Below are 24,224 nucleotides of genomic sequence, written 5' to 3' on the forward strand. Positions count from 1 at the left end.
AACAAATATATGCATGATTAAACGACTATGAAATTTTTTTGACAGCCTTAGAACACATATATGCAAGATTGAATCACAATGATTTTTTTTTGACAGCCTTTGAATATAGATATGCATGATTGAAATTTTTTTGATAGCATTAGAAGATATATATACATGATTGAATCACTATAATTTTTTTTGACAGCCTTAGAACACATGCCTATAGGATTGAATCACTATGAAATATTTTTGACATCCTTAGAACACATATATGCAAGAATGAATCACTATGACCTTTTTTTTACAACATTATAACACATATATGCTTGATTGAATAACTATAATTTTTTTTTGACAGCCTTAGAACACATATATGCATGATTGAATCACTATTAATTTTTTTTTATAGCCTTAGAACACATATATGCAAGATTGAATCGCTATGAAATTTTTTTGACATCCTAAGAACACACATATGCATGATTGATTCACTATGATTTTTTTTTACAACCTTAGAATGCATATATGTACGATAGAATCACTCTTAATTTTTTTGACAGCCTTAGAACACATATATGCACAATTGAATCACAATGATTTTTTTTGACAACCTTAGAACACATATATGCATGATTGAATCACTATGAAATTTTTTTGATAGCATTATAACACATATATAGATGATTGAATCACTATTAATTTTTTTTGACTGCCTTAGAACACATAATGCATGATTGAGTCACTATGAATTTTTTTTGACAGCCTTAGAACACATATATGCATGATTGAATCACTATTAAAGTTTTTTGCCAGCCTTATAACACTTATAAGAACGAAAGAATCACTGTAAAGCTTTTTGACATCCTTAGAACATATATATGCATGGTTAAATCACTATGATTTTTTTTTTGACATTCTTAGAACACATATGTGCATGATTGAATCAGAATGAATTTGTTTTATTGCCTTAGAACACATATATGCATGATTGGTTCACTATGAAATTTTTTGATGGCCTTAGAACACATATATGCATGATCAACTCACCATGATTTTTTTTTTATAGCGTTACAACACATATATGCATGAGTGAATCACTATGAAATTTTTTTAACAGCCATAGAAGACATATTTGCATGATTGAATCACTATAAATTTTTTTTGAGAGCCTTAGAACACATATATGTATGATTGAATCACTGTGAAATTTTTTTGACATGCTTAGAACACATATATGCATGATTGAATGGCTATGATTTTTTTTTTGACAATGTTAGAACACATATATGCATGATTGAGTCACTATGATTTTTTTTTTTATAGTCTTAGAATACATATATGCATGATTCAATCTTTATGAATTTTTTTTGACTTGATTAGAACACATATGTGTATGATTGATTCACTATAAATTTTTTTTGAGAGCCTTAGAATACATTTACGCAAGATAGAGTCACTATAAAGCTTTTTGACATCCTTAGAACATATATATGCATGATTAAATCACTATGATTTTTTTTTTTACAACCTTAAAACACATATATGCATGATTGAATCACTATGAATTTTTTTTGACAACATTACAACATATATATGCACGATTGAATCAGAATGAATTTTTTTTGACAACCTTAGAACTCATATATTCTTGATTAAATCACTATAAAATATTTTTGATAGCCTTAGAACACATATATTTATGATTGAGTCACTATGAATTTTGTATGACTGCCTTAGAACAAACATATGCATGATTGAATCACTATAATTTTTTTTTGATAGCATTAAACACATACATGCATGATTGAATCACTATAATTTTTTTTGATATACTTTGAACACATATATGCAAGATTGAATCACAGAGAATTTTTTTTGGCAGCCTTAAAACACATATATGCTTGATTGAGTCACTATGAATTTTTTTTGACTGCCTTAGCAAACATATGTGCATGATGGAATCATAATGATTTTTTTTTGAAAGCCTTAGAACACATATATGAATGATTTAATCACTGTAATTTTTTTTTGACAGCATTAGAACACATATATGCATGATTAAATCACTATAATTTTGTTTTGACAACCTTAGAACACATATATGCAAGATTAAAGCTCTATAAAATTTTTTGGACAGACTTAGAACACATATATGAACGATTGAATCACAATAAAATTTTTTGAGCAGGCTTAGAACACATTATGCATGATTGAATCACTATGAATTTTTTTTTACAACCTTAGAACACATATATGCATGACTGAATCTCTATGATTTTTTTTTTTAGGCATTAGAACACATATTTGCTTGATTGAATCACTAATTTTTCTTTTGACAACCTTAGAATACATATATGCATGATTGAATCATTATGAAGTTTTTTTGACAGCCTTAGGACACATATATGCTTGATTGAATCACAATAAAATTTTTTGATAGCATTACAACACATATATGCATGATTGAACCAATATAAAATTTTTTTGACAGCCTTAGAACACATACATGCATGATTGAATCGCTATGATTTTTTTTTGACAGCCTTAGACCACGTATATGCAGGATTGAATTACTATAGATTTTTTTTGACATCCTTAGAAAACATATTTGCATGATTGAAATACAAATTGAAAAAATCACTATGACCTTTTTTGAAGAACTCTAGAACACATATATACATGATTGAGTCACTAAAATTTTTTTTTGCCAGCCTTAGATCACATATATACAAGATTGAAATGCTATAAAAATTTTTGAACAACCTTAGAACACATATATGCTTGATTGAATCACTATGAAATGTTTTTGACCGCCTTAGAACACATATATGCATGATTGAATCCTTGTGAATTTTTTTTGACTGCCTTAGAACACATATATGCATGATTGAAATTCTATTAAATATTTTTGACAGCCTTAAAACACATATATGCATGATTGAATTACTATAATTTTTTTTTGACAAACTTAGAACACGTATATGCATGATTGAATTACCTTGAAATTTTTTTGACAGCATTAGAACACATATGTGCATGATTGAATCCCTACAATTTTTTTTTGACAACCTTAGAATAGATATATATTTGATTGAATCAGTATAATGTTTTTTTGACAATTTTAGAACACATATATGCTTGATTGAATCACTATAAGTTTTTTTTACCACATTAGAGCATATATATGCATGATTCAATCACTATGATTTTTTTTAGAGCCTTAGAACACATATATGCACTGAGTGAATCAGTATAAATTTTTTTTGACAGCCTTAGAACATATATATGCATGATTGAATCACTATAAAAATTTTTTGACAACATTAGAACACATATATCTATGAAGCACATATCTATAGGATCGAATCATTATGATTTTTTTTTGCAGCCTTATAACACATGTATGCATGTTTGAATCACTATGACTTTTTTTACAAGCTTAGAACACATATATGCATGATTGCTTTGCTATGAAGTTTTTTTGACAGCATTAGATAAAATATATGCATGGTTGAATCACTAGATTTTTTTTTGACAACCTTAGAACATATATATGCGTGATTGAATCACTATAAATTTTTTTCGACAACCTCAGAACAAATATATGCAAGATTGAATCACTATGAATATGCATGATTGAATCATAGTGACTTTTGTTTGAAATTCTTACAACCTATATATGCATGATTGAATCACTATGTTTTTTTTTTGACAGACTTAGGACAAATATATGCAAGATCGATTCACTATGATTTTTTTTTTAGAGCCTTAAACAAACATATATGCAAGTATGATTTTTTTTTAACAGCCTTAGAACACATATATGCAAGATTGAATCACTAAGAATATTTTTTGACAGCTTAGAACACATATATCCATGATTGAATCACTATAATTTTTTTTTGACAAACTTGGAACACGTATATTCTTGATTGAATCAATATGATTTTTTTTTGACAGCCTTAGAACATATATATGCATGATTGAATCACAATGAAATTTTTTGACAGCCTTAGAACACTCATATGCATGATTAAATGACTATAAAATCTTTTTGACAACCTTAGAACACATATATGCTTGATTGAATCACAATAAACTTTTTTTGACCACATTAGAACATATATATGCATGATTCAATCACTATGAGTTTTTTTTAACAGCCTTATAACACATATATGCATTAATTGAATCACTATGAAACTTTTTTGACAGACTTAAAACTCATATATGCATCATTGAATCACTATAAAACTTTTGGCCAACCTTAGAACACATATCTGTAGGATTAAATTATTATGAATTTTTTTACAGCCTTAGAACACATATATGCATGATCAAATCAGTTTAATTTTTGTTTGACAAACTTACAACAAATATTTCCAGGATTGAATCATTATGAATTTTTTTTTTAGCCTTAGAATATATACATGCATGATTGAATCACTATGAAATATTTTTGATATCATTAGAACACATATAAGCAAGATTGAATCACTATGAAATTTTTTTGATAGCCTTAGAGCATATATATGCATGATTGAATCACTATGAAATTTTTTCACAGCATTAAAACACATATATATGATTGAATCACTATAAATTTTTTTAGATAACCTTAGAACACATATATGTAGGATTGAATTATTATGATTTTTTTTACAGCCTTAGAACACATATATGTATGATTGAATCACTAAAAAATATTTTTGACAACCTTAGAACACATATAAGCTAGATTGAGTCAGTATGATTTTTTTTTACAACCCTAGAACACATATATGCGTGATTGAATCACTATGAATTTTTTTCGTACAACATTAGAACATATATATGCATGATTGAATCACTATAAATTTTTTTTACTGCCTTAGAACTCATATTTATTGAATTGAATCTTTATGATTTTTTTTATAGCCTTAGAACACATATATGTGTGATTGAATCACTATGACATTTTTGATAGCCTCAGAACCCATATAAGCAAGATTAAATCCCTATGATTTTTTTTATAGCCTTAGAAAACGTATATGCATGATTGAAACACTACAAAATATTTTTGACAGCCATAGAACATATATATGCATGATTGAATCATAATGAATTTTTTTTGACAGCTTTAGAACACATATATGCATGATTGAATGACTATGAAATCTTTTTGACAACCTTAGAACACATATATGCATGATTGAATCACTACAATTTTTTTTTACAGCCTTAGAACACATATATGCATGATTAAATCACTATGAAATATTTTTGACAGCCTTATAACACATATGAGCAAGATTGAATCACTATGAAAGTTTTTTGACAGCCTTAGAACACATATAAGCTGTATTGAATCACCATGATTTTTTTTGACATCCTTAGAACACATATATGCATGATTGAATCACTAATTTTTTTTTATGGCCTTAGAACACATATATAAAAGATTAAATGAGTATGAACTATTTTTGACAGCTTGATAACACATATAAGGATGAATGAATCACTATGAATTTTTTTGATAGCCTTAGAACACATATATGCATGAATGAATCACTATAAAATTTTTGACAACCTTAGAATGCATATCCGCAGGATTGAATCATTATGATTTTTTTTTTACAACTTTAGAACACGTATATGCATTATTGAATCACTATGAAATATTTTTCACGGACTTAGAACACAAATATGCCTGATTGAATCACTATGAAATAATTTTGACTACCGTAGAACACATATATGCATGATTGAATCACTATAAATTTTTTTTACTGCCTTAGAACACATATATGCATGATTGAATCAGTATAAACTATTTTTGACGGCCTTACAACACATATAAGAAAGATTTAATCACTATGATTTTTTTTTGACAGCCTTAGAGGCCATATATGCATGATTAAATCACTATGAAATTTTTTTTATAGCATTAGAACATATATATACATGATTGAATCACTATAATTTTTTTTTTGACAACCTTAGAACACATATCTGCACGCTTGAATCATTATGAATTTTTTTTTATAGCCTTAAAACACATATATCCATGATTGAATCACTATGAAATATTTTTTGCTGCCTTAGAACACATATAAGCAAGATTGAATCACTATGAATTTTTTTTGACAGCCTTAGCACACATATATGCATGATTGAATCACAATAAATTTTTTTTACAGCCTTAGAACACATATATGCATGATTGAATCACTATGAAATATTTTTGACAGCTATAGAACACATATATGCATGATTAAATCAGTAAAAATTTTTTTGACAGCCTTAGAACACATATATGCATGATTGAATTACTGTAATTTTTTTTGACAACCTTAGAACACATATATGCATGATTGAATCACTATGGATTTTTTTTAACAACCTGAGAACATTTGTATGCATGATTCGATCACTATTAAATTTTTTTGACAACCTTAGACTTTATATATGCATGATTGAATCACTAATAAATTTTTTTGACAGTGTTAGAAAACATATATGGATTATTAAATCCCTATAAATTTTTTTTGATAGCATTAGAACATAAATATGCATGATTAAATCACTATAATTTTTTTTTGTCACCTTAGAACACATATATGCATGATTGAATCAGTATAAATTTTTTTGACAGCCTTAGAACACATATATGCACAATGGAATCACTATGAATTTTTTTTGACAGCCTTAGAACACATATATGCATGATTGACTCACTATAACTTTTTTTTGCCACCCTTAGAACACCTACTTGCATGATAGAATCACTATAAAGCTTTTTGATAGCCTTAGAACACATATATACATGATTTAATCATAGTGAATTTTTTTTGACAGCCTTAGAACACATATATTCATTGTTGAATCACAATGGTTTTTTTTTATAATGTTTGAACACATATATGCATGATTGAATTAGAATGAAATTTTTTTGACCGTCATAATACACATATATGCATGGTTGAATCACTATAAATTTTTTTTGATAGCCTTAGAACACATATATGCATGATTGAGTCACTATCAAATTTTTTTGACCACCATAGAAAACATATATGCATGATTGAATCACTATAAAATTTTTTTACAGCCTTAGAACACATATATGCATGATTGAGTTAGTATGAACTATTTTTGATGACCTTAGAACATATATAAGCAAGATTGAATCACTATGAATTTTTTTTGACAGCCTTAGAACAATATATGCATGATTGAATCCCTATTAAATTTTTTTGGCAGCATTAGAACAAATATATGCATGATTGAATCACTATAAGTTTTTTTTGACAACCTTAGAACACATATCTGCAGGATTGAATCATTATGATAATTTTTCTACAACCTTGGAACACATATATGCATGATTGAACACCTATGAAATATTTCTGCAGCCTTAGAACACATACAAGGAAGATTGAATCACTATGATTTTTTTTTTGACAACCTTAGAACCCATATATGCATGATTAAATCACTATACATTTTTTTTGACAACATTAGAACACATATATGCATGATTGAATCACTATAATTTTTTTTTACAATGTTAGAACTTATATTTCCAGGATTGAATCATTATGATATCTTTTGTATAGCCTTAGAACACATATATGCATGATAGAATCACTATAGAATATTTTTGACTGCCCCAGAACACATATAAGTAAAATTCAATCCCTCTGAAATTTTGTTGACAGCCTTAGAAAAAATATATAGATGATTGAGTCACTATCTAATTTAATGATAGTCATGCTCAAGATCTTGGAGACTTCTCCATTCCTTTTCATGAGATAAATCGTGACTTCATGCGCAAGATTCAAAAGAAAGAAATTGCAGAGGCTTTGAAGAAAATGAAATCAAGAAGGGTAGTTGGCCCAGATGGTATACCTATCGAGGCTTGGAAATGCTTAGGAGAGAAAGGTTTAGAATGGTTGACAAATCTTTTTAACTTGATTTGGCGAACAAATAAGATGCCTAATGAGTGGAGGAAGAGTACTTTGGTGCCTTTATATAAGAATAAGGGTGATATACAAGATTGCACAAACTGTCGTGGTATAAAACTCATGAGTCATACTATGAAACTTTGGGAGAGGGTGATTGAGTCTAGGTTGAGGAAGGTTGTCATGATATCGGAGAATCAATTTGGTTTTATGCCTGGAAGATCAACTATGGAAGCTATACATCTTCTTAGACAACTTATTGAAAGATATAGAGAGAGGAACATAGATTTGCATATGGTTTTTATTGATTTAGAGAAGGCATACGATAGAGTACCTAGGGACGTTCTCTGGTGGACAATGATGAAAAAAGGTGTTTCTCTCAAGTACATTAGTATAATTAAAGATATGTATGAAGGAGTAGTAACCAATGTTCACACTTATGGAGGGGTGACAACCAATTTTCCGATAACAGTTGGGTTACATCAAGGATCTGCTTTAAGCCCTTTCCTATTTGCGATAGTGATGGATGAGCTTACGAGATCAATTCAAGAAAATGTACCGTGGTGTATGTTGTTTGCTGATGATATTGTTTTGATTGATGAGTCTAGAGCTGGGGTTAATGCTAAGTTAGAATTATGGAGACAAACATTGGAAGCTAGAGGTTTTAAGTTGAGTAAGAGTAAGACTGAATATATGGAATGTCGGTTTAGTAAGCAACGAAGTAGTGATGGGAGTGTAGTGAAGCTTGGTGAGCAAGAAATACCGGTGAATGATTATTTCAAATATTTGGGATCCATCATTCAAAAGTATGGAGAAATTGATGGAGATGTAAATCATAGGATAAAGGTTGGGTGGATGAAATGGAAAAGTGCAACTGGAGTGCTGTGCGATCGTAGAATGCCATTGCGGTTGAAGGGAAAGTTTTATAGGACGACTATTAGACCCGCTTTACTATATGGTACGGAATGTTGGGCTGCCAAGAGACATCATATTCAAAAAATGAGTGTAGCTGAGATGCGGATGCTTAGATGGATGTGTGGAAATACAATAAAAGATAAGATTCGGAACGAGGAGATACGTAAGAAGGTAGGTGTTGCACCCATTGAAAATAAGATGCGAGAGAATCGTTTACGGTGGTTTGGACATATTCGGCGAAGGCCTAATGATGCTCCAGTTAGAAGGTTGGAGAAATGGGAAAATATATTAGTTAAAAGAGGTCGGGGTAGGCCTAGGAAGACTTGGATGGAGATGATAGGAAAGGATATGAATGCTTTGAACCTCACCGAGGACATGGCATTGGATAGAAATGATTGGAGGAATAGGATTCATGTGGAAGACCCAAAATGAATTTCTTTTTTGGTTCATATCGCTGACCCCATATGTTTTGGGATGAAGGCGTAGTTGTTGTAGTATTGAGTCACTATCTGACTTTTTTGAATGCATTAGAACACATACATGCAAGATTGAATCATTATGAATTTTTTTTAGAGCCTTAGAACACATATATGCATGATTGAATCACTATGAAACTTTTTTGACAGACTTAAAACTCATATATGCATCATTGAATCACTATAAAACTTTTTGACAACCTTAGAACACATATCTGAAGAATTAAATCATTATGAATTTTTTTACAGCCTTGAACACATATATGCATGATCAAATGAGTTTAATTTTTGTTTGACAAACTTACAACAAATATTTCTAGGATTGAATCATTATGAATTTTTTTTTTAGCCTTAGAATATATACATGCATGATTGAATCACTATGAAATATTTTTGATATCATTAGAACACATATAAGCAAGATTGAATCACTATGAAAATTTTTTGACAGCCTTAGAGCACATATATGCATGATTGAATCACTATGAAATTTTTTCACAGCATTAAAACACATATATATGATTGAATCACTATAAATTTTTTTAGATAACCTTAGAACACATATATGTAGGATTGAATTATTATGATTTTTTTTACAGCCTTAGAACACATATATGTATGATTGAATCACTAAAAAATATTTTTGACAACCTTAGAACACATATAAGCTAGATTGAGTCAGTATAATTTTTTTTTACAACCTTAGAACACATATATGCGTGATTGAATCACTATGAATTTTTTTCGTACAACATTAGAACATATATATGCATGATTGAATCACTATAATTTTTTTTTACTGCCTTAGAACTCATATTTATTGAATTGAATCATTATGATTTTTTTTATAGCCTTAGAACACATATATGTGTGATTGAATCACTATGACATTTTTGATAGCCTTAGAACCCATATAAGCAAGATTAAATCCCTATGATTTTTTTTATAGCCTTAGAAAACGTATATGCATGATTGAAACACTACAAAATATTTTTGACAGCCATAGAACATATATATGCATGATTGAATCATAATGAATTTTTTTTGACAGCTTTAGAACACATATATGCATGATTGAATGACTATGAAATCTTTTTGACAACCTTAGAACACATATATGCATGATTGAATCACTACAAATTTTTTTTACAACCTTAGAACACATATATGCATGATTAAATCACTATGAAATATTTTTGACAGCCTTATAACACATATGAGCAAGATTGAATCACTATGAAAATTTTTTGACAGCCTTAGAACACATATAAGCTGTATTGAATCACCATGATTTTTTTTGACATCCTTAGAACACATATATGCATGATTGAATCACTAAATTTTTTTTTATGGCCTTAGAACACATATATAAAAGATTAAATGAGTTTGAACTATTTTTGACAGCTTGATAACACATATAAGGATGAATGAATCGCTATGAATTTTTTTGATAGCCTTAGAACACATATATGCATGAATGAATCACTATAAAATTTTTTTACAACCTTAGAATGCATATCCGCAGGATTGAATCATTATGATTTTTTTTTTTACAACTTTAGAACACGTAGATGCATGATTGAATCACTATGAAATATTTTTCACGGACTTAGAACCCAAATATGCCTGATTGAATCACTATGAAATAATTTTGACTACTGTAGAACACATATATGCACGATTGAATCACTATAATTTTTTTTACTGCCTTAGAATACATATATGCATGATTGAATCAATATAAACTATTTTTGATGGCCTTACAACACATATAAGAAAGATTTAATCACTATGATTTTTTTTGACAGCCTTAGAGGACATATATGCATGATTAAATCATTATGAATTTTTTTTGATAGCATTAGAACATATATATACATGATTGAATAACTATAATTTTTTTTTGACAACCTTAGAACACATATCTGCACGCTTGAATCATTATGAATTTTTTTTATAGCCTTAAAACACATATATCCATGATTGAATCACTACGAAATATTTTTTGCTGCCTTAGAACACATATAAGCAAGATTGAATCACTATGAATTTTTTTTGACAGCCTTAGCACACATATATGCATGATTGAATCACAATAAGTTTTTTTTACAGCCTTAGAACACATATATGCATGATTGAATCACTATGAAATATTTTTGACAGCTATAGAACACATATATGCATGATTAAATCAGTAAAAAATTTTTGACAGCCTTAGAACACATATATGCATGATTGAAATACTGTAATTTGTTTTGACAACCATAGAACACATATATGCATGATTGAATCACTATGGAATTTTTTTAACAACCTGAGAACATTTGTATGCATGATTCGATCACTATTAAATTTTTTTGACAACCTTAGACTTTATATATGCATGATTGAATCACTAATAAATTTTTTTGACAGTGTTAGAAAACATATATGGATTATTAAATCCCTATAAATTTTTTTTGATAGCATTAGAACATAAATATGCATGATTAAATCACTATAATTTTTTTGTCACCTTAGAACACATATATGCATGATTGAATCAGTATAAATTTTTTTGACAGCCTTAGAACACATATATGCACAATGGAATCACTATGAATTTTTTTTGACAGCCTTAGAACACATATATGCATGATTGACTCACTATAACTTTTTTTTGCCACCCTTAGAACACCTACTTGCATGATAGAATCACTATAAAGCTTTTTGATAGCCTTAGAACACATATATACATGATTTAATCATAGTGAATTTTTTTTGACAGCCTTAGAACACATATATTCATTGTTGAATCACAATGGTTTTTTTTTATAATGTTTGAACACATATATGCATGATTGAATTAGAATGAAATTTTTTTGACCATCATAATACACATATATGCATGGTTGAATCACTATAAATTTTTTTTGATAGCCTTAGAACACATATATGCATGATTGAGTCACTATCAAATTTTTTTGACCACCATATATGTTCGAAGGATGTCAAAAATCTTTATAGTGATTCTATTGTGCATACATGTGTTCTAAGGCTGTCAAAAAAAGTTATAATCACTCAATCATGCATATATGTGTTCAAAGGTTGCCAAAAAAAAAATTTAGTGATTCATTCATGTATAAATGTGTTCTAAGGTTGTCAAGAAAATTTTATAGTGATTCAATCATGCATATATGTGTTCTAAGGCTGTCCAAAAAAAATCATAGTGATTCAATCATGCATATATGTGTTCTAAGGTTGTCAAAAAAAATTTGGAGTGATTCAATCATGCATATATGAGTTCTAAGGCTATAAAAAAAATTTATAATGACACAAACTTGCAAATAAGTGCTTTACGGTTCTCAAAAAAAATTTATAGTGATTCAATCATGCATATATGTATTCTAATGTTGTCAAAAAAAAATTCAAAGTGATTCAATCATGCATATATTTGTTTTAAGGTTGTCAAAAAAAATTAATAGTGGTTCAATCATGCATATATCTCTTATAACGGTATCAAAAAAATTTGATAGTAATTTAAACTTAAATATATTGGTTCTAAGGGTGTCAAACAAACTTTATAGTGATTGAATCATGCCTATATGTGTTCTAATGTCGTAAAAAAAAATCATAGTATTTCAATTATGCGTATATGTGTTATAAGGCAATAAAAAAAAATCATAGTGATTCAATCATGCATGTAAAAGTTTTAAGGCTGTCAAAAAAAAATCATAGTGATTCAATCATGCATATATGTGTTCTAAGGTTGTTAAAAAATTTACACAAAGTGATTCAATCTGGCATATATGCATTTTACAGTTGTCAAAAAAAAATATAGTGATTCAATCATGCATATATCTGTTCTAAGGTTGTCAATAAAAAAATTAAGTGATTCAATCATGCATATATATGTTCTAATGCTGTCAAAAAAATTTCAGAGTGATTCAATCATGCATATGTGTCCTAAGGTTGTCAAAAAAATTCACAGTTTTTTAATCATGCATATATGTGCTCTAAGGCTGTCAAACAAAAATTTATTGTGATTCATTCATGCATATATCTGTTTTAAGGTTGTCAAAAAAAATTTATAGTGACTCAATCTTGCATATATGTGTTCTAAGGCTGTCAAAAAAATTTGATAGACACTAAATCAAGCAAATATGTGTTCTAACATTGTTGATAAATTTCTCAGTTATTTAATTATGCATATATGTGTTCTAAGGCTGTCAAAAAAAATTCTTAGTGATTCAATCATGCATATATGTGTTCTAAGGCTGTCAAAAAGCTTTATAGTGATTCTATCATGTATATATGTGTTCTAAGGCAAGCAAAAAAATTTATAGTGATGCAATCATGCATACATGTATTCTAAGGTTGTAAAAAAAATTTTATAGTGATTTAATCATCCATATATGAGTTGTAAGGTTGTCAAAAAAATTTATAGTCACTCAATCATGCATATATGTGTTCTAATACTATCAAAAAATTTCGTAGTGATTTAATCCTGCATATATGTGTTCTAATGCTGTCAAAAAAATTTCATAGTGATTCAATCTTGCATATATGTGTTCTAAGGCTGTCAAAAAAATTTGTAGTGATTCAATCATGCATATATGTGTTCTAAGGCTGTAAAAAATTTTTATAGTGATTTAATCATGCATATATGTGTTCTAAGGCTGTAAAAAAAAATTATAGTGATTTAATCATGCATATATGTGTTCTAAGGCTGTCAAAAAAATTTCTCATTGATTCAATCATGCATATATGTGTTTTAAGGCTGTCAAAAAAATTTCATAGTGATTTAATCATGCATAAATGTGTTCTAAGGCTGTCAAAAAGTTTTATAGTGATTCTATCATGTATATATGTGTTCTAAGGCTGGCAAAAAAATTTCATAATGATTCAATAATGCATATATTTGTTCTAAGGCTGTCAAAAAAAATTCATAGTGATTCAATCATGCATATATGTGTTCTAATGCTGTAAAAAAAATTGAGTGATTTAATCTTGTATATATGTGTTCTAATGCTGTCAAAAAAAAATCATACTGATTCAATCATGCATATATGTGGTCTAAGGCTGTCAAAAACAAATTATAGCGATTCAATCATGCATGTATATGTTCTAAGGTTGTGAAAAATTTTTTATATTGATTCAATCATGCATTTATGTGTTCTAAGGCTGTCAAAAAAAATTCATAGTGTTTCAATCATGCATATATGTGTTATATTGTTGTCAAAAAAAGTTTGTATTGATTCAATCATGCATATATGTGTTCTAAGGATCTAAAAAAAATCAAGAGTGACTCAATCATGCATATATTTGTTCAGACGTTGTCAAAAAAATTTCAGAGTGATTCAATCATGCATATGTGTTCTAAGGTTGAAAAAAAAATGATTCTAATTCAATCATGTATATATGTGTTCTAACGTTGTCAAAAAAATTTCTTAGTGATTCAATCATTAATAAATGTGTTCTAAGGCTGTCAAAAAATTTTCAGAGTGATTTAATCATGCATAAATGTGTTCTAAGGACGTCAAAAAGCTTTATAGTGATTCTATCATCTATATATATGTTCCAAGGCTGGCAAAAAAAATCGTAGTGATTCATTCATACATATATCTCTTCTAAGGCTGTAAAAAAAATTATAGTGATTCAATCATGCATATATGTGTTCTAAGGTTGTCAAAAAAAATTTATAATGATTCAATCGTGCCTATATGTGTTCTAATGTTGTCAAAAAAAAATTAGTGATTCAATCATGCGTATATGTGTTCTATGGCTATAAAAAAAAATTCATAGTGATTCAATCATACATATATATGTTCTAAGGCTGTCAAAAAAATTTATAGTGATTTAATCATGCATATATCTGTTCTAAGGTTGTAAAAAAAAATTTGTGATTCAATCATGCATATATATCTTCAAATGGTGTCAAAAAAAATTCATAGTGATTCAATCACACATATAAGTGTCCTAAGGTTGTCAAAAAAATTCACAGTGTCTAATGCTGTCAAAAAAATTTGTAGTGATTCAATTAAGCATATATGTTTTCTAAGGCTGTCAAAAAAAATTTATTGTGATTCATTCATGCATATATGTGATCTAAGGAGGTTTAAAAAAAAATTATAGTGACTCAATCATGCATATATGTGTTCTAAGGCTGTCACAAAAACTTTATAGTAACTAAATCAGGCATATATGTGTTCTAACGTTGTCAATAAAATTTCTTTGTGATTCAATCATGCATATATGTGTTCTAAGGCTGTCAAAAAAATTCATAGTGGTTTAATCATGCAGAAATGTGTTCTAAGGCTCTCAAAAAGTTTTATAGTGATTCTATCATGTGTATATTTCTTCTAAGGCTGGCAAAAAAAATTCATAGCGACTCAATCATGCATAAACTTGTTCTGAGGCTGTCAAAAAAATTTATAGAGATTCAATCATGCATATATGTGTTCTAAGGATTTGATAAAAAAATTATATTCATTCAGTCAAGCATATATGTGTTCTAATGCTGTCAAAAAATCTCATAGTGATTGAATGATACAAATTTGTGTTCGAAGGCAGTAAAAAAAATCTCATAGTGATTCAATAATGCATATATTTGTTCTAAGGCTGTCAAAAAAAATTCATAGTGATTCAATCATGCATATATGTGTTCTAATGCTGTAAAAAAAAATTAAGTGATTTAATCTTGCATATATGTGTTCTAATGCTGTCAAAAAAAATTCATACTCATTCAATCTTGCATATATCTGTTCTAAGGCTGTCAAAAAATATTTATAGTGATTCAATCATGCATGTATATATTCTAAGGCTGTCAAAATCTTTTTATATTGATTCAATCATGCATTCATGTGTTCTAAGGCTGTCAAAAAAATTTCATAGTGTTTCAATCATGCATATCTGTTATAATGTTGTCAAAAAAAGTTTGTACTGATTCAATCATGCATATATGTGTTCTAAGGATCTCAAAAAAAATCAATAGTGACTCAATCATGCATATATGTGTTCTAAGGGTCTCAAAAAAAATCAATAGTGACTCAATCATGCATATATCTGTTCTGTCGTTGTCAAAAAAAATTCAGAGTGATTCAATCATGCATATGTCTTCTAAGGTTGAAAAAAAATGATTCTAATTCAATCATGTATATATGTGTTCTAACGTTGTCAAAAAAAATTCTTAGTGATTCAATCATTAACAAATGTGTTTTAAGGCTGTGAAAAAATTTTTAGAGTGATTTAATCATGCATAAATGTGTTTTAAGGCCGTCAAAAAGCTTTATAGTGATTCTATCATCTATATATGTGTTCTAAGGCTGGCAAAAAAAATTCATAGTGATTCATTCATTCATATATCTGTTCTAAGGCTGTAAAAAAATTTTATTGTGAGTCAATCATGCATATATGTGTTCTAAGGGTGTCAAAAAAAAAATTATAATGATTCAATCGTGCCTATATGTGTTCTAATGTTGTCAAAAAAAAATTAGTGATTCAATCATGCGTATATTTGTTCTATGGCTGTCAAAAAAAATTCATAGTGATTCAATCATTCATATATATATTCTAAGGCTGTCAAAAAAATTTTATAGTGATTCAATCATGCATATATCTGTTCTAAGGTTGTCAAAAAAAATTTGGTGATTCAATCATGCATATATATGTTCAAATGGTGTCAAAAAAATTTCATAGTTATTCAATCACGCATATAAGTGTCCTAAGGTCGTCAAAAAAATTCACAGTGTCTAATGCTGTCAAAAAAATTTGTAGTGATTCAATTAAGCATATATGTTTTCTAAGGCTGTCAAAAAAAATTTATTGTGATTCATTCATGCATATATGTGTTCTAAGGTGGTTTAAAAAAAATTTATAGTGACTCAATCATGCATATATGTGTTCTAAGGCTGTCACAAAAACTTTATAGTGACTAAATCAGGCATATATGTGTTCTAACGTTGTCAATAAAATTTCTTTGTGAGTCAACCATGCATATATGTGTTCTAAGGCTGTCAAAAAAATTTCATAGTTGTTTAATCATGCATAAATGTGTTCTAAGGCTCTCAAAAAGCTTTATAGTGATTCTATCATGTATATATTTCTTCTAAGGCTGGCAAAAAAAATTCATAGTGACTCAATCATGCATATACTTGTTTTGAGGCTGTCAAAAAAAATTTATAGAGATTCAATCATGCATATATGTGTTCTAAGGATGTCATAAAAAAATTATATTCATTCAGTCAAGCATATATGTGTTCTAATGCTGTCAAAAATTCCCATAGTGATTGAATGATACAAATATGTGTTCTAAGGCAGTCAAAAAAATTTCATAGTGATTCAATCATGCATATTTTTGTTCTAAGGCTGCCAAAAAAATTCATAGTGATTCAATCATGCATATATGTGTTATGAGGCAATCATAAAAATTTCATAGTGATTCAAACTTACATATATTTGTTCTAAGGTTGTCAAAAAAAATTTATAGCGACTCAATCTTACCTATATGTGTTCTAATGTTCTCAAAAAAAATTATAGTGATTCAATTATGCGTATATGTGTTCTAAGTGTGTCAAAAAAATTGATAGTGATTCAATCACGCATATATATGTTCTAAGGCTGTCAAAAAAAATTTATAGTGATTCAATCATGCATATATGTCTTCTAAGCTTGTCAAAAAATTTACACTGAGATTCAATTCTGCATATATGCATTCTAAGGTTAAAAAAATTTTATAGTGATTCAATCATGCATATATCTGTTCAAAGGTTGTCAAAAAAAAATTAGTGATTCAATCACGCATATATATGTTCTATTGCTGTCAAAAAAAAATCATAAAGATTCAATCATGCATATATGTGTCCTAAAGTTGTCAAAAAAAATTCATAGCTCTTCAATCATGCATATATCTGTTTTAATGCTGTTAAAAAAACTGTAGTGATTCAATCTTGGATATATGTGTTCTAATGTTGCCAAAAAAAATTCAGAGTAATTCAATCTTCCGTATATGTGTTTTAAGGTTGTTAAAAAAAATTTATAGTGATTCAATCATGCCTATATGTGTTCTAATGCTGTCAAAAAAAAATTGTGATTCAATCATGTGTATATGTGTTCTAAGGCTGTCAAAAAAAATTCATAGTGATTCAATCATTCATATACATGTTCTAAGGCTGTCAAAAAAATTTATAGTGATTCAATCATGCATATATCTGGTCTAAGGTTGTCAAAAAAAATTGGTGATTCAATCATGCATATATAAATGTTCAAATGGTGTAAAAAAATCATAGTGATTAAATCATGCATATATGTGTCCTAAGGTTGTCAAAAAAATTCACAGTGTGTAATGCTGTCAAAAAAAATTGTAGTGATTCAATTAGGCATATAAGAGTTCTAAGGCTGTCAAAAAAACTTTATTGTGATTCATTCATGCATATATGTGTTCTAAGGTGGTCAAAAAAAAAATATAGTGACTCAATCATGCATATATGTGCTCTAAAGTTGCACAAAAACTTTATAGTGACTAAATCAGGCATATATATGTTCTAAACTTGTTAATAAATATTCTTTGTGATTCAATCATGCATATGTGTGTTCTAAGGCTGTCAAAAAGCTTTATAGTGATTCTATCTTGTATATATATGTTCTAAGGCTGGCAAAAAAAATTCATAGTGACTCAATCATGCATATACGTGTTCTGAGGCTGTCAAAAGAAATTTCTAGAGATTCAATCATGCATATATGTGTTCTAAGGATGTCAAAACAAAATTATATTCATTCACTCATGCATATATGTGTTCTAATGCTGTCAAAAATTCCCATAGTGATTTAATCTTGCATATATGTGTTCTAATGCTGTCCAAAAAAATTCATAGTGACTCAATCATGCTTATATTTGTTCTAATGTTGTCAAAAAATTCATAGTGATTCAATCATGCATATATGTGTTCTAAATCTGCCAAAAAAAATTATAGTGATTCAATCGTGCATATATGTCTAATAAAGCTGTCAAAAAAATTTATAGTGATTCAATCATGCATATATGTGTTCTAAGGTTGTCAAAAAAATCTTAGAGTGATTCAATCATGCGTATATGTGTTCTAAGACCGTCAAAAAAACTTCATAGTGATTCAATCATGCATATGTTCTACGGTTCTAAAAAAATTTCATAGTGATTCAATCATGGATATATGTGCTCTAATGTTTTCAAAAAAAAATTATAGTGATTCAATCATGCATATATGTCTTCTATGGCTGTCAAAAAAAAGCATAGTGACTCAATCATGCATATATCGGTTCTAACGTTGTCAAAAAAAAATTCAGAGTGATTCAATCATGCATATATCTGTTATAAGGCTGTCAAAAAAAATTCATTGTGATTCAATCATGCATATATGTGTTCTAAGGTAGAAAAAAAAATTCGTAGTGATTTAATCATGCATAAATGTGTTCTAAGGCTATCAAAAAGCTTTATAGTGATTCTATCATGTGTATATGTGTTCTATGGCTGGCAAAAAAATTTCATAGTGATTCAATCATGCATATACGTGTTCTAAGGCTGTAAATTAAAAATTTGCAGTGATTCAATCAAGCATATATGTGCTCTAAGGTTGTCAAAAAAAATTACAGTCATTCAATCATGCATATATGTATTCTAATGCTATCAAAAAATTTCATAGTGATTTAATCCTCCATATATGTGTTCTAATGTTGTCAAAACAATTTACAAATTGATTCAATCATACATATATGCATTCTAAGATTGTCAAAAAAATTTATAGTGACTCAATCTTGCATATATTTGTTCTAAGGTTGTCAAACAAAATTTTGGTGATTTAATCTTGCAAATATATGTTCTAATGTTGTCAAAAAAAAATCATAGTGATTCAATCACGCATATTTGTGTCCTAAGCTTGTCAAAAAAAATTACAGTGTTTCAATCATGCATATTTTATATTCTAAGGTAGTCAAAAAATTCATATTGATTCAATCTTGCATATATGTGTTCTAATGTTGTCAAACAAATTTTGTAGTGATTCAATCTTGCATATATGTGGTCTAAGGCTATCAAAAAATTTTATAGTGATTGAATCAAGCATACATGAGTTCTAAGGCTGTCAAAAAAAATTTGTAGTGACTCAATCATGCATATATGTGTTCTAAGGCTCTCAAAAAAAAATCATAGTGATTCAATGACGTATATGTGTTCTAACGCTGTCAAAAAAATTTGATTCTAATTCATTCATGCATATATTTGTTCTAACATTGTCAAAACAATTTCTTAGTGATTCAATCATGCATATATGTGTTGTAAGGCTGTCAAAAAAAATATAGTGATTTAATCATGCATAAATGTGTTCTAAGCCTGTCAAAAAGTTTTATAGTGATTCTATCATCTATATATGTGTTCTAAGGATGGCAGAAAAATTTTATAGTGATTCAATCATGCATATATCTATTCTAAGGCTGTAAAAAAAAATTCAAAGTGATTCAATCATGTATATATGTGTTCTAAGGCTGTCAAAAAAATTTATAGTGATTCAATAATGCATATAACTGTTTGAAGGTGTCAAACAAAATTCAGATTGATTCAATCAAGCATATATGTGTTCTAACGCTGTCAAAAAAATTTCATAGGGATTCAAACATGCATATATGTGTTCTAAGGTTCTCAAAAAAAATTTATAGTGATTCAATCATGCATATATGTGTTTTAATGTTGTCAAAAAAAAATAGTGATTTAATCATGCATATATGTGTTCTAAGGCTGTCAAAAAAATTCAGTCATTCAATCATACATATATGTGTTCTTGCATATATGTGTTCTAAAGCTGTCAAAAAAAATTTAAAGTGATTCAAACTTAAATATATTTGCTCTAAGGTTGTCAAAAAGATTTTATAGTGATTCAATCATGCTTAGATGTGTTCTAATGCTATAAAAAAATTTTGTAGTAATTCAATCATGCGTATATGTGTTCTAAGGCAGTCAAAAAAAAATAGAGTGATTTAATCATGCATATATATGTTCTAAGCGGTTAAGAAAAATTCATAGTGATTCAATCATGCATATATGTGTTCTAAGGTTGTCAAAAAATTTACACACTGAATTAATCATGCATATATGCACTCTAAGGTTGCCAAAAAAAAATTATAGTGATTCATTCATGCATATATTTGTTCTAAGGTTTAAAAAAAAAAAATAAGACATTCAATCATGCATATATTTTTTCTAATCCTATCAAAAAAAAATCATAGTGATTCAATAACACATATATATGTCCTAAGGTTGTAAAAAAAAAATTACAATGTTTCAATCATGCATATTTGTGTTCCAAGGTTGTCAAAAAAAAATTATAGGGATTCAATCATGTATATATGTGTTGTAATGCTCTCAAAAAAAATTTATAGTGATTCAATCATGCACATATGTGTTCTAAGGTTGTCAAAAAAAATTATAGTGATTCAATCATGCATATATGGGTACTAAGGTTGTCAAAAAAATTTATACTGACTCAATCATGCATATATGTGTTCTAAGGTTGTCAAAAAATATCTGTAGTGATTCAATCATGCATATATGTGTTCTATGGTCATAAAAAAAATTTATAGTGACCCAATCAAGAATATATGTGTTCTAAGGCTATCAAAAAAATTTCATAGAGATTCAATCACGCGTATGTGTTCTAATGTTGTCAAAAAAAATTGATTCTAATTCAATCATGCATATATGTTTTCTAACGTTGTCAAAACAATTTCTTAGTGATTCAATCATGCTTATATGTGTTCTAATGCTGTCAAAAAAAATTTATAGTGATTTAATCCTGCATAAATGTGTTCTAACGTTGTCAAAAAGCTTTATAGTGATTCTATCATGTATATATGTGTTCTAAGGATGGCAAAAAAAATTTATAGTGATTCAATCATGCATATATCTATTCTAAGGCTATCAAAAAAAATTAATAGTGATTCAATCTTGCATATATGTGTTCTAATGTTGTCAAAAAAAATTCATAGTGATTCAATCATCCATATATGTGTTCTATGGCTATCAAAAAAATTTATAGTGATTCAATCATGCATATATGTGTAATAATGTTGTCAAAAAAAATTTATTGTGATTCATATATCTCTTCTAAGATTGTTAAAAAATGTTTATAGTCACTCAATCATGCATGTATGTGTTCTAATGCGGTCAAAAAATTTATAGTGATTCAATCATGCATATATGTTTTCTAAGGTTGTTAAAATTTTTTCATAGTGATTGAATCTTGCATATATATCTTCTAATGCAGTAAAAAAATTTTGTAGTGATTCAATCATGCATATATGTGTTATAAGGTTGTCAAAAAAAATTCATAGTCATTTAATCATGTATATATGCCTTCTAAGGCTGTTAAAAAAAATCATTGTGATTGAATCATCCATATATGTGTTCTATGGCTATCAAAAAAAATTTATAATTCCATCATGTATATATGTATTCTAAGTTTGTCAAAAAAAATCATAGTGATTCAATCACATGTATGTGTTCTAAGGCTGTCAAAAAAAAAAATCATAGTGATTCAACCATGCGTATATGTGTTCTAAGGCTGTCAAAAAACTTTTATAATGATTCAATCTTGCTTATATGTATTCTACGGTTCTCAAAAAAATTTATACTGATTCAATCATGCATAGATATATGTTCTATTGTTGTCAAAAAAAATTGTAGTAACTCAATTATGCATATATTTGTTCTAACGTTGTCAAAAAAAAAATCATAGTGATTCAATCATGGATATATGTGTTCTAAGGTTGTCAAAAAAAACTCATAGTGATTTAATCATGCATATATGTGCTCTAAGGCTGTAAAACAAATTTTATAGTTATTCAATCATGCATATATGTGTTCTAAGGTTGTCGAAAAAAATTTATAGTCATTCAATCATGCATATATGTGTTCTAATGTAGTAAAAAAAGATCATAGTGATTTATTCCAACATATATGTGTTCAAATGCTGTAAAAAAAAACCATAGTGACCCAATCATGCATATATCTATTCTAACATTGTCAAAAAATATTCATAGTGATTCAATCTTTCAAATATGTGTTCTAAGCGACAAAAATTTTCATAGTGATTTAATCCTGAATATATGTGTTCTAATGCCGTCAAAAAAATTCATAGTGACTCGATCATGCATATATGTATTGTAACATTGTCCAAAAAAATTCATAGTGATTCAATCATGCATATATGTGTTCTAAGGCAGTCAAAAAAAATTTATAGTGATTTAATTATGAATATATGTGTTTTAAGTTCTCAAAAAAAATTTATAGTGATTCAATCATGCATATATGTGTTCTAATTTTGTCAAAAAAAATTATAGTGATTCAATCATGCATACTGACTTAATCATGCATATGTTTGTTCTAACATTGTTAAAAAAATTTCAGAGTGATTCAATCTTTCATATATGTGTTCTAAGGCTGTCAAAAAAAATTTCATAGTGTTTCAATAATGCATATATGTGTCCTAAGGCTGTCAAAAAGATTTTATAGTGATTCAATCATGCATATATATGTTCTGAGGCTGTTAAAAAAATTTCATATTGTTTCAAACTTAAATATATTTGTTCTAAGGTTGTCAAAAAAAATTTATAGTGATTCAATCATGCGTATATGTGTTCTAAGGTGGTCAAACAAATTTCATAGTGATTAAATCATGCATATATATGTTCTAAGGCAGTCAAAAAAATTTCATAGTGATTCAATCACGCATATATGTGTTTTAAGGTTGTTGAAAAATTTACAAAGTGATTCAATCATATTTGCATTCTAAGGTTAAAAAACGATTATAGTAACTCATGCACGTATATAACTGTTCTATTGCTGTCCAAAAAAATCATAGAGATTCAATCACGCATATATGTGTCCTAAAGTTGTCAAAAAAAA

Source organism: Nuphar pumila, chromosome 1 (assembly GCF_984573655.1).
Source record: "Nuphar pumila chromosome 1, dmNupPumi1.hap1.1, whole genome shotgun sequence".
In the NCBI taxonomy this organism is placed as follows: domain Eukaryota; kingdom Viridiplantae; phylum Streptophyta; class Magnoliopsida; order Nymphaeales; family Nymphaeaceae; genus Nuphar; species Nuphar pumila.